The 23217-nt window shown below is 40.5% G+C and overlaps 1 long non-coding RNA gene across 1 annotated transcript in view; it reads right to left on the bottom strand.

Moving 5' to 3' along the window:
* LOC123776443 (uncharacterized) overlaps positions 1 to 23217 on the bottom strand; it is a 258350-nt gene that overhangs the window by 153624 nt on the left and 81509 nt on the right. Inside the window, exons 3-4 of the long non-coding RNA XR_015722903.1 lie at positions 6590 to 6804; positions 5845 to 5896 (exon numbers count right to left, since the gene is read on the bottom strand). This is a non-coding gene — a long non-coding RNA (uncharacterized LOC123776443). The remainder of the gene's footprint in view (positions 1 to 5844; positions 5897 to 6589; positions 6805 to 23217) is intronic.

Here is a 23217-nt window from a genome sequence, read left to right as displayed (position 1 = left end):
CTGATGGATCTTAGGTATTCTGGAATCAACCCGAGACCTGCTTATCTCTCAATTTATACACATGCGCAGGGGGGAAAGAATTCTTTGCACAAAATGACTGGCTTTGAAAAAAACAATCTGGCCCCTTTCGAATGTCATTCAATACCAAAATGTGACTTAAGAGCGTGTAATGCCTCAGGAGCCCAGAGCGTACAACCACGTTACCATGCTCAGGATCTTTAGAATTCTAGAAACGCATGTTGGAGTGCGTCCAGTCCTGCTGACCAGTAGATAAGCATTTTTCTTTTATTAATGAACTGTACATGTAACTTAAATAAAAGTTTATTTTTGAGATGACTGTCATAAGGCTTTCATTTTTCTACACAACTTTTCAAAAAGCTTTTCCTCAAATCTTTCTCCCCTTTGCTATTGAATCACTGAAGATGGCCCAGTCACCCTTTTCTGGACAACAGCGCGGGTCACCTAGATCAGTCCTCGTCAAGCTGAAAGGATGGGAGATGTCCCCTTTCTTGCCATACGTAGAAGTACAGTTAGTTTCTCACTAGAAGTAGCCAAAACACCACCCTCTCACACTCATGCTTCCCATGGAAGAAATGAAAACGAACGCTACTAGTACCAGGCAATGTGAGGCCAGAGCCTCCTCCCTGCTCCCAGTGGGTGACAGAGTCTAACACATGCTTCCTGGCCAAAGGGAGGAAGCCCCGGGGTGGCAGGACAAGACAGGCCTTGACAAGCAAGTAAAATCATTTTGATACTTTCCCCTCATCAGTTCTTAAGTGGTTTGTGTTGAAATTCACGTAGGAGAAGCCTGTTTGCAAGCCTTAGAGATACTCCATCTGAAACTTGTCAGAGCAGGAGCTCCCACTTGTTGCAATCATGTTGGGAGCTAACCCTTGAGATTGGCTCAGGGCATCCACAAAAGCAGCGGGAGGAAAATAAGTTGAGCGAAAAAGAAATTGCCACCCCCCAAAAAAAAAAAAATCTTTGAAAGCTCAAGAGTGAGTCCTTCATGAATGCAATGATTCGCTTAATGAATGAAACGGTAGATGAATACTGACTGTGCAGTGACAGGAATGCAGTGAGTTTGGAGGTGTCCCCCCCCCCCTTCTGTATTAGGGGCGGTTGCAGGTAAGCTGCTTACCATCCAAGCCCTGTCCTCCTGTGGAAATTAGAACACCCACCTGCACAGGGTTCCCATGAGCGAGAGAAGCAACACTAATAAAGTGTTTTGCTCAAGGAACTCCTGTCTTCCTCTCTAGTGCCAAAAAGTCATGATTCATTTCTTTAAAAAAGAGTTAATTTCACTTATGTCTTCTTGGAGATCTGATTTTGGTCTGTGTGCTCACATTAAATCCCACCTGTGAGTGTTCCTTCTCGGGTGTCCCCTCGAAATGCTGGCATTTGGCAATCTGTTTTTACTCCAAGAAATGAAGAGGAACCCTCCCGCACCTGTCAACTTTGCAGAAAGCCTTGCGTGTGCGACCCTCTGCTGATTCAAGGGCACAGGTTCAAGTTCGAGTTCACCAATTATACAGAGAGGTCTGTTTCATCAATGAGAGAGGAAGACGCTGAACTTCGTACCACTCTGGAAGGTCGTGTTAGCCGGCTCTTTGGGTTCAACATGCTCAGCAAATGTGATGGGCCCGTAAGCTAGGAAACGTGGGAGAATGCTAAATTTTGGTTCTGAACATTTAACTGATGTTGTAGTCTCTCATTCAGAGGCATTTTTGCCGCCTGTTGATTGAAGACAGACTGTATTTTTAAACCCAGGGTCCTTTCGGTTTTCTTAAATTCACCCATTTACATGTGAAGTTTGCTGAGGATTCTCTTTTGGAAGCCATAAGCAAATTTGCCTTCTGGTCTGACCCCAAAGGAATAGTCCTGTGATTTACTGAGTCGGGCTTGCAAATGCCGGCGGATGGCTTTAGGTAACTAGTTAACAACCAGCATTACTTCTCAGGCGCCGGAGCTTGTTCTAGCTTGGCGTCGGGCACAGAATAGACATTTCACATGCCAGCTAGTGATAAGAGCTACAGAGAAAAACAGAACAAGAGTAGGGGATAGAGAATGATCCACTGTGCTGTTTTAGGCACAGTGATCAAGGAAGCCCTCCAAGGATGTGACTTGAGTAGAGACCCTGGACCAGAAAGTGTGCGAGTGAGGCCACTGAGGACACAGCAGAGGTGCGAGTCCAGAGGCAGGAACATGTTTGATTCTCCATCACAGAGCAAGGCAGCCGCATAGGTGGGAGCAGCCGTGGCAGAGAAGAAGAATAAAGACCGAATGATGTAGATTTCTGGGGCCGTAATTGAGATTTAGGATTTTACGTGATGGGACATCTTTAGAGAGTCTGGGAGCAGCAGAATGACTTCCCATCTTAAAAGGATCCTGCTGACTGCTTTGATGACAACGGACTGCAGGGGTGCAAGGATGGAAACAGGGAGATAAAGCAGCTGACTATGGCGGAAGGGCACGTAGATGGCCACGGCTCGGGCTGGGCTGGAGGGGAGACAAGACAGCTCTACCCCACATCTGGCCTGTCATGTCAGGCAGGTACGTGCCCAAGCTTTCTCCAGGAGTGGCCAATGGGTCATGATAGATGGTCTCCTCATTCAGGAGAACCTCACTGGTTCCCATCTCAGCTGTGCTCTCCGTCTGCAGGCTATCGGTTTGGCTGCCCCCAGACTGGGCAAGGGTGACAGGCACAACCCCAGCACTGGTGCAAAAACTCAACAACACTGCGTGGAAACCAGGAAGCAAGCCATGCTTCTCCTCCCTAACAAAGGAAGTCTGAATCTAGAAGAAAAGAAGAGCCTGGACCGTAATTCCCAGTCCACACAAGCACAAGCCTTTCGCCCATTTAGAGGGAGTTCTTGCCACGTTCAAGGTAGAGTCCATCCAGGTCCACATCTTAGCAGAGTCATTTTGGTACAGAGTTCTGTGCGAGCTCTGAAGTAACGTCCCGTGGAGGCATATTTTCTACATGTGGCAACACAAACACACACACACACACACACACACACACACACACACACACACATATAATGGCTTTAGACAAGATCGAGCATTTTCCCTCTATAACCACTGTATATTTTCCATATTACCGCCTTCTCCTTAAAGGCATTGGAGAATCATCCAAACTACTTTCCTTAAGAAACTTTAGGGTCCTGGTTTAAAAGAGACCCCAAGGTCACGGAGTCCGGTACTTGTCTGATTAAGTTGGTCACAGGCCCCAGTTGGGGGAGCAGAAAATGTCTGCCTGAGGTTACCCAGCAAGGAGACCCCCATTCATCAGACAATGCCCCAAGTCACCCACAGAGTAACAATCACGCCCTTAAGAAGCCTCAAAATTCAGCAACAGCTTGTGAGCCTTTAGTATAAAAAACAAAAGAGAGCACTGTTTTGGAAAATAAGAACCTCCTAGAACACAAAAATTGAGGAAAAGCCTTTTTATTTTTTTTTAATGTCTTGAGAAGTGAGGTAATGTTCTGAAGGGCGCCCATGCATGTCACAGAATAGAAGCCAAATATTAACAAACAGCTTTGAAACGGAAAAAGCAGCCTCTTCTCAGACGTTAGCCCCAGTACCTGTTTCCATTCAGGAAAGAAACGCAAGCTTCTGTATCTAGGGATCCGGGAGCCTCCCGAGAGGAGGCTGAGAAAAGAGGCTACGTGCATTTCCCCTCGCTTCTCCCTCCCCTGCAGCAGGCACTGTGTTCCAGCCCTCTGTGAACTGTCTCCATTAGGAGGCAGATAAGATTTCAATGGGCCTAATTAATAGTGCCAGTTTGCCAAAAGTGGCACACCAGTCAGTACAGGATCCCACGGCCTCTCAGAAATCCAACGAACTGGGCTGGGAAAAGATTACTTAAAACTCAAACTAACTGTAGCTCCTTTTGCCCTGGAAGGAGGGTTGCCAATGTCCCTGGAAGGGAAATTTCTATACTGCCAGAGAAGGAAAACCTTTGGATGTGCCAAGAGAATGCTGGGCTGAGTTTGGGGAGTGGGCTACAGATGGCTGAATGGTGCTGCACCCCAGGGAGAGAGGGCTCGGGTTGGGGGTGGGGAAGAGCTGGGAAGGAGCAAGGCGGCGCACAATGGACACTGGGGCTCAAGCTGGCAGATGACAGGCACATGTCCTATGAGACTGTGGACTGGTCACATTCTCTGAGCCCCCGACGTTCTTTCCTCTCCAGCCCTTTGGTCAAGCGTATGGCATCCCAACAGCTGGTATGACTGGTTTTTGATGAAAGTCCAGAAAGGAGCCCATTCCTAGGTCTGGGCTTGGCATGGCGCAACAAGGAAGGGACTTAAAGAACAATGCGGAAACTCAACTGAACTAACTTGGTAGCTGCAAGAGCTTCGACCCACAGAGCGTAAGCTCTCAGAACTCTTCAGCTGGGACAGTGGACTTTCCACAGGATGGAGAACGCAAGTTCCAGCCCAAACTACACGGTGCTTAGGGCGCAGAGTGACTCCATATGATGTCACAAGTTATTAAATTTATTAGGTGAAGTCACTTGGCTTTTTAGATGTTACGTACCCAGCATTTTGCTAGTTAGTCAGTGTAGAGAATTTATTATAGCCATGGCCTGTAGGGCCTGGAGTATTTCAAACTATGGAATCCAAAGTACAAATACGACAGCATCATTCCCCATCTTAGATGACTTCATTTTGCCTACAGCACAAAAGCCAAGGTCCTTAGACTCAGGCTCAAGACTGCCATGACCTGGTCCCTGCTACTCAGTTCTCCTATATCGTGCCTCCCTGAGCCCAGACTCCATGCTCTGTCAATGCTCAACTGTTGGTAATTCCCCCTCAAACACCGCCCCGCCCCCAACCTCACACACGGGGCTGCTTCCTACCCAAAGCTGTCCCTTTGCCGATGCTCTTCTCTCTGCTCTCAGTGCCTTCTCATCTTTCTTGCTTGGCTCTTACTCTTCTTCCAAAATTTGTTCAGCTATCACCTCCTCCAGGAAGGCTTCCCTGTTGCCCCAATTTGAGTCACGTGTCTCTTGCCTATCCAGAATTCTATAATACATACATCATTATATTGAGATTATCTATTTTTTATGTGTGTAGTTTCCTGACTGAATGAAATACAACTTCTTTAATGCAAGAGTTGAATCTCGGTAAACTTTGCGCCCCCCCATACACACACACCATGGGGAGCACAAAGTGAAGCACTTTCTAAGGGCTCGAATACTATTTCTTGAACTACATGGAGCCCATGAATGCAAGCAGTATTTTGTGAGCGAGCATACCCTCAACTGCACATTGTCTCTTGAAAGATGTTCCCTCAAGAACTCATTTGTCGATTTCGATGACGTCCCACACCCCACGCAAGTTGGAGGTCCTTTTGCGAATTTACGTTCAGGGTGCACAGCGCTCTTTGGCATACATACCACCATAGCAAACCTTACATCCTTGAGAGGAGACTTAATATTTTCAAACGGCAACATATCATTAAGTGTTCCATCAGGGAACATAGTAATTTGACCTGCCAGTTAATACCATTTCGAGACCCTCCGGGGCTGTCCTAATAAGAAACTCTCATAGCCCATACTTAGAGCCAAATGTACCACCTTTGAAACAAACACGCAACCAGCTAAGGGAATTGCACTCAATGAGGTAACCCCATCTCGGTTCCCATGTACTGCTGAGACTATTTAAAGGTTACCCTGTAACGTGAAAAGCACACCTGTTAACTTCATTTTTGTATTCAGAATTGACTTGGAAATGAAGTACCTTACAAAGCATGGCTGTAAGAAGTCTTGATCCCGCAGCCTCCATGTGCTCTAGGAATTTAAAAGATTTGAGCTCCGATCTTCATTTCGCCACTTACCTGCCTGATAATCTTGTAAATTCTCTTCACCTCCATGCTTTCGTTTCTTCATCTGCAAAATGAGTCAATGATAACATTTGACTTAGTGATCAGATTGCAGAAAGTCAACATTCCTGAATTGGTGATTTATTACACATCTACCCCAACTGGGGATCCTGAAACACACACAGGGGACTGAGATACGGCCCCTCTTACTTACACATACAGTTAATTAACAAAGCAAACCACGCTCGGGGGACACCAGATCAATGTAGCAGGTGGACAATAAGCTCACAGAAAACTCAAGAGATGGAAAAGTCTTTGCGGACTGCGTTGGTGGGGGAAAGAAGGAACTGTTTCTGTGTCCATCAGAGTAATTCACAAAAGTTCTTCATGAAACAGACCTCTCTTTAAAAGTCTACTGAACCAAAGAATACGCCCAGAAAAAAACATGAGTATGCACTCATCTTTTTTTATATTTAATTTCAGGAAACCCTCCTAGTGCCTATCTATGGATTTAAAAAATGTCTACACGCCCAGGTTAGGAATTTCTGATTTATACATTTAAATAAATTCACATTTACTAGGACTGTCTCCTTTTCCCTAAGATTCTATACATAAATTCTCCAAAATGCCAACAAAAGTGTATTCATGGACAGAATATCTCAGTTAATAGCAAAACACAACAGTTCTTACTCTATGGAAATGTAACATTTGGGAGTTTATTTGTAAAATGTTCACCTCCAGCAGTATAGTAGTGGCTTACCTGGTTTACATACCAGGTGCGTGTATTTTGAGTTCTGCAAACTGGTAAGCTCTTAATCACCGTATCCATATTTTCACTCTGGAGAGGCAATGTGCCATAGTGGTAAAAGCACGGAAGCCAGACTTAGGAGATTTGAATTCCAATCTCTGCTTTGCCACTTACATCTTTTATAATGCTGGTAAATTCTTTTCACCTCCAAGCCTCCATTTCTTCAACTGTAAAATAAGTCAATGATAAAATTCGACTTAGTCACTTCCACATGGATGTTACAAGGACCAGATGGGACAGCAGATGTGTACTATCCAAATGTGAGCTTCCCCCCCCCCCCCGCCCAGGGCTGTTTGAAAAAAAAAAAAGACATTTACCTTGTGTACATTTTGCAGGTTCACTTCCCAGAAAGAAATTTTATGGAAGTGTAACATCATGGACTTTTGGTTCACAATTTACAATGAAACTCACTGGGCAGGATGTTCTGTGTTTAAAGTAACACCACCCATATTGACAATACTCAGTCATTCACACTGATGCCAAGTGAAAGCCATTCCCTAATCCATTGAATTTTCCATTGATGTCACCTGTGCCTCCCTCCCAACAGCACATTACTTTATTAGAACAGTGTGCTTGCTTTGCTAATAGGTAGGCGTTGAGCTGCGGTGCAAAAGAAAATGTTGGAAGATGTTCTTCTAGGACTTAAATTTTGGACACCCACGAGCTGAAAAGAACTTGTAAAATACGATGATTTCAGTCTTAAATTCACGTTGCTAGTTCCGCAGCTTTGGGTACTAAGCTCTTTGGCTGGCACCGGCCCGGCCTCGCCTCGCCCCAGAGCTGATGCAACAAAATGCAACTCGCCAAGAGCGGCTGCCGCAATCAGATGATCGAGTTTCAATATTGTTCTTAACTAATCAATGGGGCAGAAGGGGATACGTAGGTGACCATGCCCAGAACGGGAGGCGGGGCTTGTTCAAAATGATACACGACGTCCAGGGGTGGGGTGGGGGCTGGGGGGCAACGTGACAGGATTATGTTATCAGCAAGTCCTTAAGATTTGTGTTTCTTTTATGATTCTTTAAACCTGTAAAGAACTTGGCAGTTCACAAAGCAAGTGTCCAGCTGGAGTGGATTTATTTAGCTGAACTGGAAACCCTAGCCACCAAGGGTCATTTTTAAGTGACAATAGTTGCAGCCCCCTCATAGCCTCCTCATCAAAAAAAAAAAAAAAAAAAAAAAAAAAGCATCTTCCAGCCTATTTTCGTCAAGTGGAGTCACTTTTTTTTTTCTGTGTGGGCAATTCCCTCCACCCTGTGAAAGACTGAGCAAAACTCTATCTGCAGGAATTTTGGAAGGATATAATGTTGTTCCTAGTACACATAGCTAGGCCCTCGCTGCCAACATATCTCCTGCCCACAGCTGCCAGATTCATCTTCCCCAAAGACACTTTGTGGACATCATCCTTTTACCATGGGAACCTGTGAAGGTTTCAGAGCAAAGACCAAGCCCTTGAGTCTGGCATTCAAGGCCCTCCAAATGGCTTTCCTAGTGATTTCTACCAAACGTTTAAGAAAGAAATACTGCCATTTCTGCCCAATCTCCTTGCAGAAAATTGAAAGGAGAGAATCTTTCCGAACTCATTCCAAGAGACTCTGATACCGTAACCAAAGACGTTACAAGAAAACAGATTAATATTCTTCATGAACAAGGATGTACAAAATTCTAAATAAAATGTTAGCCAACCAAATTCAACAATATGTAACCATGATCACATGGGGGTTACCATAAGGATGCAGGGCTGGCTTAACATTTAAAAACAGATCAATTTAATTTATAATATTAATAGATTAAAAAAGAAAAACTACATGATTGTCCTGATACAGAAGTAGAATTTGACAAAATACATCTAATCCTGATAAAAACTCTCAGCAAACCAGAAAAAGAACTTCCTCAACCTCACAAAGAGCACTTTCCAAATGCTTACAGCTAACAGCACACTTAGTAATGACAGACGGCTTTGCCCCTACATCCGGAACAAGACGTTTTCTCTCAGCATTTCTCTTCACTATTGTATTGAGGAGTCCAGACAGTGCAACAAGGCAAGAAAAAATGAACAAAATGCATTCATATTGGGAAGGAAGAACTAAACTTTCTTTATTCACAGATAACATGATCACCTGTATAGAAAATCCTATAAAATCTATCACTTAAAAAACCCCACTAGGATGTGGAAGTGTATTTAGCAAGATGCAGGATACAAATGCAATATACAAATTGGAAATTGAAATTTAAAATACTTTTTATATCATCAAAAATATGAAATACTTAGGGATGAATATATGAAGATCTAAACACAAGAATACAATTTTTTTAAGATTATTTATTTATTTGACAGAGAGAGAGAGACAGCCAGCAAGAGAGGGAACACAAGCAGGGGGAGTGGGAGAGGAAGAAGCAGGCTCCCAGTGGAGGAGCCTGATGTGGGGCTCAATCCCAGAACGCCGGGATCACACCCTGAGCCAAAGGCAGACGCTTAAGGACAGGAGCCACTCAGGCGCCCCAGAGTACAGTCTATCTTTATAAATGTCACATGGGCACTTAGAAAGGCTGTGTATTCTGCTCTTGTTAGGTGGAGAATTCCCCTTTTGGTCAGATCAAATTGGTTGATAGTGTTATTCAAATTTGCTACATCATTGCAGATTTTCTGTCTTATCAATGATGGAGAGAAAAATGTATTGAAATCTCTAAGTGTACATTTTTCTGTTTTTGTTCAAGAATTTGGTGCTCTGCTTTTAGGTAAAATAATCCTGTTCTACAACTGACAGTGATGATTTGCGTGCATGCATACACAATCACATTCATGCCCCTGCAGATCACTGTCACTTATGAATGCAGATGAAAAAAAAAAAATTCCAAATCAAATGCTACCAAATCAAACTCAATGATATAAAGGACATAACTCACCATCACCAAGCCATAATTCACTAGCTATGTTAGGATAATTTAATATTAAATACTCTAATGTGGCATACCAGTGGATCAAATGAGACAAGTCTTATAATTAAAAAAACACCCAGAAGGCGTTTTGTAAAATTCATCAAGAATTTTTTAAATAAAAATTATTTGAAAACCAGGACTACAAGGCCACTTCTTTAATATGATAAAAACATATGGCAATGTTAAACCAATAGCCATTTCATACTTAATGATGAAATAAACTAGAAGCATTCCCTTTAAGGTCAGGAATAAAACAAAAATTATGTTTTTTCCAAAGATGTTTGCAACTCGCTCACTTTCACTTTTCATTTTATATGTCTCCTGGCCCCAGAGTCCTTCAATTTCCTGAGTTCCTGCCAGCGATATTTGCTGCAGGGTATTGGATAACTTGGTGTCATAGGGCTTGCCTCCCACTTCCTAATTTGGCCAAATAATCATGCAAAAACATCTGTGAGCCATACAGATTAAAATATTAGAAGTAGAAAATAGCCAAAAATATTGGGAAAACTATTTCCTTACAGCTGTATGAGATGGAAAAATTATTTTCAAAAGGACAACTTTTCAGTCTTCATTTCTAAAGAGCTCTGTGCCCTAGAGTATATTATCAACACATCCCTTGTCTTACTACTGAAATGGTTATGGAGACAGAGACTATACAGTGAGAAAGTTCTTGGTTTTTTTCCCATTAAAAAACACAATCCTATTACACTTATCTTATAACCTGCACTTTTGCCATACACATGACTATTTTCCTATGTAATAAATGTTTATATAAATCATGATTTTATAGACTTCATAATATGCCATGACACGGCTGCACCACAGTTTACTTAACTTTGTCTCTACTAATGGGAATTCATTTCGCATCCATTTTTCTTTAAAATTCAGCATTTTAAAGAATATTTCCACCACTTCCCCCCCAAACAACAAGTAAGAAGCCCCATAGACCTTCCTTCGAGTCCAGATGATTTTTCCCCCTAATCCTGATAGAAATCTCCAAGTTTACACTCTGGGAGTAATAAACCAGAAAGACTGGATGAAAGTCAAGCAAGTTGGGAATCCATTTTGTCCATTTTAAGAGCTCAAATCCTGTTAGTTTCCAGAATGATTCAGCTAGATTTATACTCCTATCTTCATACACACACAACCAGAATTTGGAGGTTTTGATGAAACCGAGAAAAAGGATCTCTAGTTACCAATGGTTGGAATTTCCACTAAAAATGGCCAGCTCCGGGGCCAAATCGTGGGTAGGAAAAACCACCAGTCACCAAGCCCTGCTCATGCACAGAGTTTTAATCATCATTTCAGTCCATTATTCTTAAGTAGGAACAAACAGCCAACGATCACTCAAAATATTAGAAAAACATTCCACAAAGAAAAATAGACTAAATTAAGCAAAGAGAAATAAAAACTTCAGAAAAATGTCAATGGAAAGAAACAACAACAGAAGAACTTGTCCAAAAAAATCTCTATAATTCATAGCTTGAAGACAAACGATACTGCATATATAAAATAAGAATAGGATACTCTTAAAAGGAACATTCAGAGAATAAGAAAAGCTCTTGAAAAGAAATACCGGAACCAAAATGTGGATACATATGTACTTATTGCCATCTTATTAATTTTTTTCTAGCTATTTCTATGGTTACGCTCTGTTCCTTTCTTCTCTTGCTCTCTTGTGGTACGATGGCTTTCTTTAGTGGTACGCTTGTATTTCTTTCTCTTATTCTTTTGTGTATTTACTATAGGTTTTTGTTTTGTGGTTACCATGAAGTTTACATATAACAACTTGCAAGCTTACCAGTCTATTTTAAGTTGTTAACATTCTAAACCTCAACATTGTTACTCTCCCCACCACATCTTTTGATGTAACTTTACAGCTTTGTATCTTGTGTATCCCTTAACTAATTATTGTAATTATAGTTATCTTACTACTTTTGTCTTTTAACCTTCACATTAGCTTTTTTAAGTGACTAATCCATTACCTTTACTATGGACCTACTTCTCCTGTGAGATTCACTCTTTCATATGTTTTCTTGTGACTAATCAGTGCCCTTTCTTTTAAGCTTAAAGAGGTCTCTTTAACATTTCTTGTTAGGCTGGTTTGGTGGTGATGAACTCCTTTAGCTCTTGCTGCTCTGACTGGGTGTGTTCCACTGCTTTGTCTTTGAGTTGACTGATCCTTTCTTCTCCTTCATTTAGTTTGCTGTTGAACCCCTCTAGTGTATATTTCAATTATTGAATTATTTCAGTAATTTTAGTTTTGGTAGCTTTTAGCTGTGGGACTTCTGTTTGGTACTTTCTTATATTTTCTTCTCTTTGTTGAGATTCTCACTGTGTTCATCCATTTTTCTCCCCAGTTTTTGAGCATCTTTAGGACCATTACTTAGAACTCTTTGCGTAAAGTACCTATCTCCGTTTCATTAAGGTTTTGTTTTCTGAGGTTTTATCTTACTATTTCACTTGGAACATATTCCAAATATGTTTCTTCATTTTTCTTGACTCTTCTGTGTTGGTTTTTGTATAATAGATGAAGCAACTACCTCTCCCAGTCTTGAAGGAATGGCCTTGTGTGGGATATGAACCTCGTTATTCAACCTTGCCTCACCTCTCTGTTCTCTAACCTTTGTATATGTCCAAGCACCCTATTTTTAACAGCTCCCAGTATTTGAGGATGAACCAAGTCAGTATCCCAAAGGGGAGGACCTCAGCAGCTAAATTTAGGGTTTGGAAGCCAGACCCTCAGCAGGAACTTTGAAAAGTATGCAAATATATACAGTCTTGTGTGACTACAAGCATAAATCCTGCTGGCCAATCTGCGGGTGTCCCCCAAGTAGCAGGCACAAAAATTGGGGTTCCAGGTAAGTGTATAAGCTCTTTTCTGGGATATACCAGTGAGCTGGAGCAAGACAGAAGGAGAGCACCAAGATGGTGCCCACAGTCCACATTCCTTAAGAGCAGTACATACCTATCAATAATTACTTTAAATATAAATGAACTAAATTCTCCAATAAAAAACACAGAATGTCTAAAGGGTTAAAAAAACAAACAAAAACAAAAACCCAAGACCCACCTTTAGGCTGCCCATAAGAGACTTACGTCAGATGTAAGGACATAAACAGATTGAAAGTAAAGATATGGAAAAAGATATTCTATTCAAATTAAAACCAAAAGCTAGAGCAGCTATAATTATATCAGACAAAATTGACTTTAAAGCAAAGACTATAGTAAGAAACACAGATGGGTGTCACATAATAATAAATGGTCAACACAAGAGAATATAACATTTGTAAATATGGAAACATCCAACATAGGAGCACCTAAATATATAAAGAAATTATTAACAGACCTAAAGAGAAACAAATAGATAGGAGTGCAATAATCACAGGTGACTTTAATATTTCATTACAGGGGTGGCTGGGTGGCTCAGTCAGTAAAACGTCTGCCCTTGGCTCAGGTCATGATCCCAGGGTCCTGGGATCAAACCCCACATTGGGTTCCCTGCTCAGTGGGAAGCCTGCTTCTCCCTCTCCTCCCCACTGGTGCTCTCTCTCACACTCTCTAATTAATTAATTAAATAAAATATTCCACTTACATCAATGGATAGATCATCCAGGCAGAAAAATCAATAAGGAAACATCAGCCTTAAATGACATATTGGACCAGATGGATTTGACAGATATATACAGAATATTCCACCCAGAAGCAATAAAACACACATTCTTCTCAAGTGCACATAAAGCATTTTCAAGAATAGATCATATATGAGGCACCTGGGTGGCTCAGTCAGTTAAGCGTCTACCTTCAGTTCAGGTCATGATCTCAGGGCCCTGGGATCGAGCCCTGCATCAGGCTCCCTGCTCAGTGGAGAGCTTGCTTTTCTCTCTCCCTCTCTGCCTGCTTCTCCCCCTGCTTTTGCTCTCTCCTATCCCCCATCAAATAAATAAAATCTTAAAAAAAAAAAAAAAAGAATAGATCATATATTAGGCCACAAACAACTCTTAATAAATTTAAGAGGATTGAAATCATATCAAGCATCTTTTTTATTAAGTGTTTAACTTTAATTCCAGTATAGTTAACATACAGTGTTACATTAGTTTCAGGTGTACAATATAGGGATTTAACAATTCTATACATTTCTCTGTGCTCATCATGATAGATGTACTCTTTAACCCCCATCACTTTTCATCCAACCCCAACCACCTCCCTTCTGATAACCATCAGTTTGTTCTCTATAGTTAGCGTCTGTTTCTTGGTTTGTCTTTTTTTCCCCCTTTGCTCATTTATTTTCTTAAATTCCACATGAGTGAAATCATATGATATTTGTCTTTCTCTGACTTATTTTGCTTATACTCTCTAGCTCTAGCTATGTTGTTGCAAATGGCAAGAGTTCATCCTTTTTTATGGCTGAGTAATATTTCATTGAATATATAGACCACATCTTTATCCATTCTTCTACTGATGGACGCTTGGGCTGTTTCCATAATTTGGCTATTGTAAATAATGCTGCAATAAACATAGGGGTGCACATATCCTTTCGAATTAGTGTTTTTATATTTTGGGGGGTAAATACCCAGTAGTGTGATTACTGGATCATAGGGTAGTTCTATTTTTAACTCTGAGGAACCTCCATACTGTTTCCCACAGTGGCTGCACCGTTTGCATTCCCACCAATAGTGCACCAGGGTTCCTTTTTCTCTACATCCTCACCAACGCTTTTTCTTGTGTTTTTTATTTCAGCCGTTCTGACAGGTGCGAGGTGATAGCTCATTGTGGTTTTGATTTGTATTTCCCTGATGATGAGTGATGTTGAGCATCTTTTCATGTGTCTATTGGCCGTCTGAATGGCTTCTTTGGAAAAATATCTATTCATGTCTTCTGCCCATTTTTTAATTGGATTGTTTGGTTTTTTGGTATTGAGTTCTATCAGTTCTTTATACATTTTGGATACTAACCCTTTTCTTAGATATATCATTTGCAAATATCTTCTTCCATTTGGTAGGTTAGCTTTTAGTTTTGTTGCTTCTCTCCTTTGCTGAAGTTTTTTATTTTGATGTCCTCCCAAATGTTTATTTTTGCTTTTGCTTCTCTTGCCATCAGAGATCTATCTAGAAAAATGTTGCTATGGCTTATGTCAAAGAAATTACTGCCTGTGCTTTCTAGGATTTTTATGGTTTCAGGTCTCACATTTAGGTTTCTAATCCATTTTGAGTTTATTTTTGCATATGGTATAAGAAAGTGGTCTATTTTCTTTTTTTTTTTCATGTACTTGTCCAGTTTTCCCAACACCTTTGTTGTATAGACTATCTTTTTCTCACTGTATATTCTTTCCTCCTTTGTCTAAGATTAATTGACCATATAAATTGGGTTTATTTCTGGGTTTTACATTCTATTCCATTGACCTATTTATTTTTGTGCTACTACTATACTGTTTTGATTACTACAGCTTTGTAATATAACTTAATGTCTGGAATTGTGAAACCTCCATATCAAGCATCTTTTCTGACCACAATAGTATGACACTAGAAATCAATCACATGGAGAATATTGGGAAATTCACAAATATGTGGAGATTAAACCACATGCTACTGAACAACCAATAGGTCAAAGAGGAAATCTAAGGAGAAGTAAAAACAAAACAGAACAAAAAACCCTCAGACAAATGAAAATACCAAAATTTGTGGGATGCAGTAAAAACAGTTCTAAGAGAGAAGTTCCTAGTGATAAATGCCTATGCAAGGAACAAGAAATGTCTCAAATAAACAACCTAACTTTATACCTCGAGGAACTAGAAAAAGAACAAATGAAGCTCAAAGTTAGTAGAAGGAAGAAAATAACAAAGGTTAGAACAGAAATAAAGACTAAAAAGACAGTAGAGAAGATCAAAGAAACCAACAGCTGGTTCTCTGACAGGTTAAACAAAACTGACAAGCCTTTAGCTGGAGTCACCAAGAACAAAGGAGAGAGGACTCACATAAAATCAGAAATGTAAGAGATGTTACTGCAACTCTTATCACAGAAATTCAAAGGATCATATGAGACTACTATGAACAATTATACACCAAGAAGTTGGACAACCTAGAAGAAATGGATAAATTCCTAGAAACATATGACCTACCAAGACTGAATCATGATGAAACAGAAAATCTGAAAAGACCAATTACTAGTAGAGAAATTAAATCAATAATCAAAAATCTCCCAACAAACAAAATTCTAGGACAAGATGACTTCACTGGTGAATTCTACCAGACGCTCAAAGGAGAATTAACACCAATACTTCTCAAACTCTTGAAAAACAGAAGTGGAGTGAACTTTTCCAAACTCATTGTATGAGGCCAACATCACAAAACCGGACAAGGACAAAGCAAGAAAAGAAAATTACAGGTCAATATCTCATTGAAAATAGATGCAAAAATCCTCAACAGAATATTAGCAAACCACTTTCAACAACACATTAAAAGAGTCACACACCATGATCAAGTGAGATTTATTCCAAGGATCAAGGAGGATTCAACAGCCACAAATCAATGATACACCACATTTAAAAAATGGACGAGAATCATATGATCATCTTCATAGATGCAGAAAAAGCATTTGACAAAATTCAACATCCATTTATGATAAGAACTCTCAACAAAGCAAGTACAGAAGAAATATACCTCAACATAATGAAGGCCATATACTCCCTGGTAAAAGACTGAAAACTTTTCCTCTGAGATCAGGAACAAGACAAGGATGCCTACTCTTGTCATTTTTTATTCAACATAGTATTCTAAATCTTAGAACAATTAGGAAAAGGAAAGGGGAAAAGAGAAAATAAAAAAAGAAAAGAACAAGGCTTCCAAATAGAAAAAAGAAGTAAAATGGTCACTATTTGCAGATGACATGATTATATCATATATAGAAAACCCTAAAGACTCCATCAAAAAACTGTTAGAAGAAATAAGCAGATTCAGAATACAAAGGTAGGATACAGTGGCGCCTGGGTGGCGCAGTCGTTGGGCGTCTGCCTTCGGCTCAGGGCGTGATCCCCGCATTATGGGATCGAGCCCCACATCAGGCTCCTCCGCTATGAGCCTGCTACTTCCTCTCTCACTCCCCCTGCTTGTGTTTCCTCTCTCGCTGGCTGTCTATCTCTGTCAAATAAATAAATAAAATCTTAAAAAACAAAAAAAAACCACCAAAGGCAGGATACAAATTCAGGATACAAAAGTTGCAGTATGCAAAATCAATACACAAAAATCTCTTGCATTTCTCCACACTAATAAAGAACTATCAGAAAGAGAAATTAAGAAAGCAATTTCATTTACAATTGCACCAAAAAGAATAACATAGCTAGGAATAAATTTAACAAAGGAGGTAAAAGACATATATATATTGATAACTACAATACATTAATGAAAGAAATTAAAGAAGACACAAATAAGTGGAAAGATGTAACCAAAAAAGAAAGGTCCACAGAAGGCCTCAAAAACAAAGGTGAAAAAAAAAATTCCACAATATAGAACAAAAAACAAAGAAGGGGAAAATAGAAGACAAAATACATGCAACTAGAAGATGGGCCTAGGAGAACTGGCATTCAGCCTAGAAAGAGAGTTCAGAGAAAATGAAATACAGAATATTATCAAATAAATAATAGGAGTATTTACTCAAACAGAAAGACATGAGTTTCCAGACTTCAAAGAGCTCAGTGAAGTTCCAACATAGTAAACACACACACACACACACACACACACACACACACACACACAACTTCAGTGATTATCACTTCCAAGGGAATAAAAAGAAGTTGTACAAGAAAAATAATACAAATACTACACATTTTATAACAAATCAAAAATACCGCAGTTGGGAATAAGATTTACATCGTTCTAAAAATATAAACACTAACTATTAATACAATCCCAAAGTGTGTAATGGAAGCGTGTAGGGAGGGAGAAAGTGGAGCAAGCTAGTAGTGAAAGATAGTGAAGTGAGGAAAATTTTCGTCTTTCATTCTAAGAAGTCAGTTGGTAATATCCAACTCAAGAAACAACAAGGTCTAGCAATCACATCTTCCCACGTAGGAAGTGGAGTGAAAGAGGAGTAGTGAGGGTGGCAGCGGTTAACCGCACCTGTCTTCGGGTGGCCAGGATCAGGGATAAGCAGCGAGACTCAAGTTTTTCATTATAATCATTGTAGAACTCTATGACTGTTCAAACTACGCCCACATAATTTTTTAATAAAAACTATAAAAGAGAGAGTGAAAGCAAGTACTTCACTGGCATCCACCCATAGGGTCGAGGAAGGTCCTTCAGGCTTTGGTGTAAGGAAAGTAAGATGCTGTTCCAGGAAGCAGGTTGGATGTGGATTCCATGGTTCATTGTGCAATGTGTCGGCTGAGCTCGCCACACCAGAGGCGCAAGGAGAAGAACTTGAGCTCTAGCTGGCATGGCTGCACACAAACCTTTCAAAACACACACCTGGATTGGGCACTACTTTCTCTCTGGGAACGCTTCCCTGAGCCCAGCCAGGGAGAACGCCATCTGGTAGAGATCGAGACCCAGATCAGGGAACCTAATTTTGTGAAATTGGAAGAAGAAAATCCAAGAGATGGAGAAGGATGCTGGGCAGGCTGGTGAGGATGTGGGAACAGGGGAGACGGTGGGAGAGAAATGAAATGACCATTTGTTGCCTGCCTCCCTTGTACATGATGCTTATCCTCACATCCTAATAATTCAGTGTTTCTATCCTCTCCGTTTTACCAATGAGAAAGCTAGAACTCTGAGAGGCCACCTAGTTTGACCAAAGCCCCCATCAGTAAGTGGGGGGTCTGGATCTGAGCCGATTCTGTCTGATGTCACAGTCCTCTGTACCAGAGAGAGGAACAGAGAGAAAAAAGATGGAGTTGCCTTTGCTTTGTGGCCATAGCAAAATATCAGTTTTTGTGAATTATTTTTTAAAGCAAAATATACATAAGGTTTACTATGTTAACCGTCCTTAACCATACAGTTTAGTGGCATTATGTACATTCACATTGTTGTTCAACCATCACCATTACCCATTTCCAGAACTTCTTCATCATCCCAAATGGAAACTCTGTACTCATTAAACGACCACACCCCATTTCCCCTTCCCAGCCCCCGGTAACCTCTAGTTTTGTTTTCTGTATGAATTTGTCTGCCTTACCTCATGTAAGGGAAATCATACGGTACGTTCCTTTCTTTATAACTTATTTCACTTAGCATAATGCTGTCAAGGGTTATCCATATTTTGGGATATATCAGAAATTCATTCTTTTTAAAGGCTGAATAGTGTTTCACTGTATGCATAGGGTATGTTTTGTTTATTCATCACCTGTTGATAGACATTTGAGTTGCTTCTATCTTTTGGCTATTGTAAAAATGCGACATGAACACTGATGTACTAGTTTCTGTTCAAGTCTATGCTTTCAATTCTCTAGGGCATACATTGTTTGTTCATTTTTATGACTTTTCTTCTCCTTTAACCAACCTTGTTCTCTAAAAGTTCCAAGTTTTCTTGAACCTTTCCTCAACCCATTCTCTACTCCCACTACATGCTTCAAACCTCTTCAGTCCGTGAGGCAAGGATAGAGGAACATCTACTTTTCCAATAGTTCCTCGTACTCTCTGGAGCTGCTGAATTAATGACCGACATACTTGTATCCTTATTCATTCATTATTGTTCCACAAATATTTTGAGCACTTATTCTGCGCTTGACACTATTCTAAGTGCTTGGGATATTTCCATTAACAAAACAAAGATCTTTGCCAGAGTGAAGCTTCCATTCTACCTGTTGCTTTTCCGACCCAAGTTTATCAGACCATTTCCAAATCACAAGAATGGATTTTATAGGAACAGGAGAAGATAGGGAGTGTTAGTCATTCAAGAATGCAATTCTCAACTGTGAGTGAACTGACAGAAAACGTGGCCCTCCTGAAAAGTTTCAGACCTTTTCAGAAGGAGGAAAATGATTATTTGACAAACACCGCCCCCCTTTCTCCATCCTAAGGAATTGACAAAAGCAGAAAAGCAGGAGAAGGAAAGAAAAGAGGATGAAGCAAGAGTCTTCATTCTAGATTTTGCTCTGTTAAGTCCCATTTCCAAGAGCAAGCCGTGAGGGCATCTAAAATCGTCATGATGTTTGAAAGTCTAAAGTTTATGGATTTGTGCATGCAATCTCTACACCCAACATGGGGCTTGAACTCACAACCCTGAGATCAAGAGTCACATGCTCTTCCCACTGAGCCAGCCAGGCAGGCCTGCATCTGAAAGTGTAGAGCCCCCAGTAGTTTTACTGGGTCACTTAGTAGATGACAGGCAGTGTTTAATGCAGGACTCAAAGTTCCTGAGGATTCTAAAAGAAGTTTCCAGTCTCCAACAAATTGAAAAAGATGACTTTCTCAACCCTGCTGCATATAAAGTCATAGCCTTGTACATTTATTTTAGATTTTTTAAAAATTTCTGGTGCCCCCATATATAGTACGCTGCTAAATCTGCAAACTATTTTATAAAGAACTGGGTCTTTTCTTGGCTCTCAACTAACTTGAAAAGAATCTGTGCCATTGCCAACTGGAACATTAGGTTTTCCCGAAAGGGCATAGGTTTAGGGTTCAGGAACTGGCATCAAGCAAAAGCAAGTCTTGGATGATTGCATCCCTATTTGGTCTGTGGGCAATGCAGGGCAAGCGTTCCTTGATCATTTCAGGGAATCAGCTAGAATTCAGTGTATGGTAAAATTTCCAAGTTGAAATGAGGATGACGTACAGACACTGAGAAATGACCTTGAAGAGCTTCTCTAGTTTGGGCAAGAGGGACCAGAGGAATAAAGAACTGGTTACTTGTGGTGACATATACTAACATTAATCCTTCTACCAAAAGCAAGCCAAGATTGCCAAAATCGGAGCATTACGTTCTAATACCCAAACAACTTGACTGGAAATTAACCCCAGTAAAGCAAATGGACACGGGTTTACCTGTAAGACCTGCTTGAAAACATGCATTGGATTTGCCTTTGAGTCTAGGAAGCAGTTGGAATGGGGTTTTCTCAGGTCCTATTTATCTTCTTCCTTCTGCCATCTGTCTTGTCCCTAGATGTGAATTCTCTCTAGCCGGATTCTTCCAGAACAAAGATATTCTTTACGATACCATAGTGGTAAAACGTTCTCAGGCAGGAAAGTTTCAACAAATGAATATTTAAATTAATTTTAAAGCCTGGATTATGCTCCAGTGAATGTTTAGAACGTAAATGTTCAATGGCACCCCTCTCTTTAGTGGGCCTTAGGACACCCTAACAAAAAACACATGCTAAGGTGCTTTTGCTTGATGCCAGTTCCCGAACCCTAAGCAGAAAGCACCCTCCATGGGGCATGAAAATGGTATACTGCGAGGGTGATCTCGGTTACCAAGGACGAGTTCAATTACAACTTGCTTTTTGTGCCAACTCTGTGCATTTAACAAGGGTGACTAGCTCATGCACCCTCTCTGCAGCCAGAGCTTATAAAAACAAGGTTATTTACCTTGTTTACCTATTGCTCGATCCATGGGCATCATCCATTCCCAGCCCTCATTTTTGGATGGGTTTCACACTTTCTATTGGTCTTTTCTAGCAACTGATCTCAGAATCCCTCTGCTTTAGAAGCTGTAGGCTAACTCGCTCTGCCCACGCCTGCCATTGACCCCTCAGCCAACACCCTCAGATCTGCCTGTGCCTCCCCACCCCAAGGAGGGGCTTGAGCTATGCCTTCCACATTCTCGAATCCAGAGTATTGCATTATGGGTGACCCCTGCAGGCACCGAGGTTAAAGTCACCATGTTAAGGTCCCATACTGAAGGAGAACATCCTAGCCCTAGATTTAGTTAATTTGAGCTCCACCCTAGACCTACCTACCACTCTTAGGCTACGTGACCAAGTGGCCTGGATAAGTCCAAACTTTACATGTTAGCACACAAGGCCCTTCACTGTGGGGTTCTTGACAAATTCTCTGGTTTCATCTCCTATCACTACCTCCATCACTCCCTTCCATCCAGCCCCACTGGTAACTCCTCACACCTTTTATCTGTGGAAAGCTGTAAGACGACTTTTGTGCTCTTGAAAGGCAAAATGTCCATCCCATTAAACCTACAAGAAAGAGAGAGGGCAAATGAATGGGGACAGAAAACATGGGGGGGGGGGGGTGCAGAAAGGAAAATAAAGGAAATAATAGTGGTTATAAGGTCATGAAAGTTGTAACAGCTCATGACTAAGAATCTCATAATCGTGTAACTTAATGGAAAGGCTCCTTCGCTACAACTGGTAGAACCTGTCAATGAAGGTTTCAAGGGCCTTTTCTTCTAGCACATTCATCCAGTTCCTATTTTTCTGGAATGACATCATTTGTGTGGCTTTGGAATTCTATGCTTAGAGCTCTATGGTCCCTTCTACAAGCAAAAAGATCTCTGGAATAAGAGCATAAAAGCAGGGTTTTGGACGCCTGTCACCAGAAGCCTGGAAAAATGCATTTTAACCAAAAGTTCAGTTGGTGAGGTCTTTAAGAGGAGCGCACAATCAAGTGCCATTGCTGTGATTCCAAGTAGATGTGTGTAGGCGGGGGGAGTGCTCACAAGAGAGAGAGAGAGACACTGTGTTGAGGGAGAAGGGAGACGTATGTATTATCCAGCAATTAACGAATATTGACAGGTCTAATAATAGTTTATCCTCAGCTAATCCTACAATTTGCTCCCATAATACTAGAGCTAATCACGTAGAGGCTTGAACTTCTAGCAAGCTTGCCTCAGCACCCAATTTCCTGTAGGGTGGGACCCCAAGTAAACACTGAACTGACATTTCTCTATTTTAAAGATACTGACACAGCTGTGGGTGCTTTGTGTTTTATCAATTCGGTTATTAATGCTAGCATCTTGTTCTTGCCATGAATTTCACATAAAATATGGAACAGATTGCTTTTGCCTACAGCCTTAAAAAAAAAAAATCAAAGCCAAAAAAAAAAAGTCTGTAACCAATTGCAAATGTTAAACCATTTTAAATCGGAAATATTCTACAACATCTATCCTGACAAATAATTTTTAAAACTACTCAATTCTGAAATATATCTACAAGGTTTATAAAATTTGCAATGGGTTTATTTTTTTTAATCACCACTAGACTTTTCTCTATTTTAACAGTTTTTGCTTCCTACAATTTTCCATAGCATATGAAACAAGAGAAATACATCTTTATTTTCTACCTATTAAGCTCTAAGTTACAAGCAATGAAGACTCTAATTTGCACCAAAGTCATCTGCATAATAACTATACCAGTGACATTATTTGGATGATTTTGGCCTCAAGTAACAAAAAAATAAAACGACTTCTAAATTACAAAAACTTTATCATTTCACTTAATAAAAAATCCAGAGGCAAGGACGCTCCACAGTTGGTTTCCTCAAGGATTTAACACTGTCATCATGGACTCAAATTCTTTGCGTATTTCTGCTCTACCACTCTGGGCTTCTCAGCTTGTACACAACTGGCTCTCCCCTGGTTGTAAAATGGACACGATAGTTCCAGGAGTCAAGTAGAAATGGCAACAATGGGGAGAACATCTTATTCAAGTAGTCTCTTCTTATCAATAAGGAGACTTTCCTAGAGCCCAGCGGTAA

Source organism: Ursus americanus, chromosome 34 (assembly GCF_024610735.1).
Source record: "Ursus americanus isolate L20-20 chromosome 34, mUrsAme1.1.p, whole genome shotgun sequence".
NCBI classification, from domain to species: domain Eukaryota; kingdom Metazoa; phylum Chordata; class Mammalia; order Carnivora; family Ursidae; genus Ursus; species Ursus americanus.
This window is presented reverse-complemented; position numbering and strand designations above follow the sequence as displayed.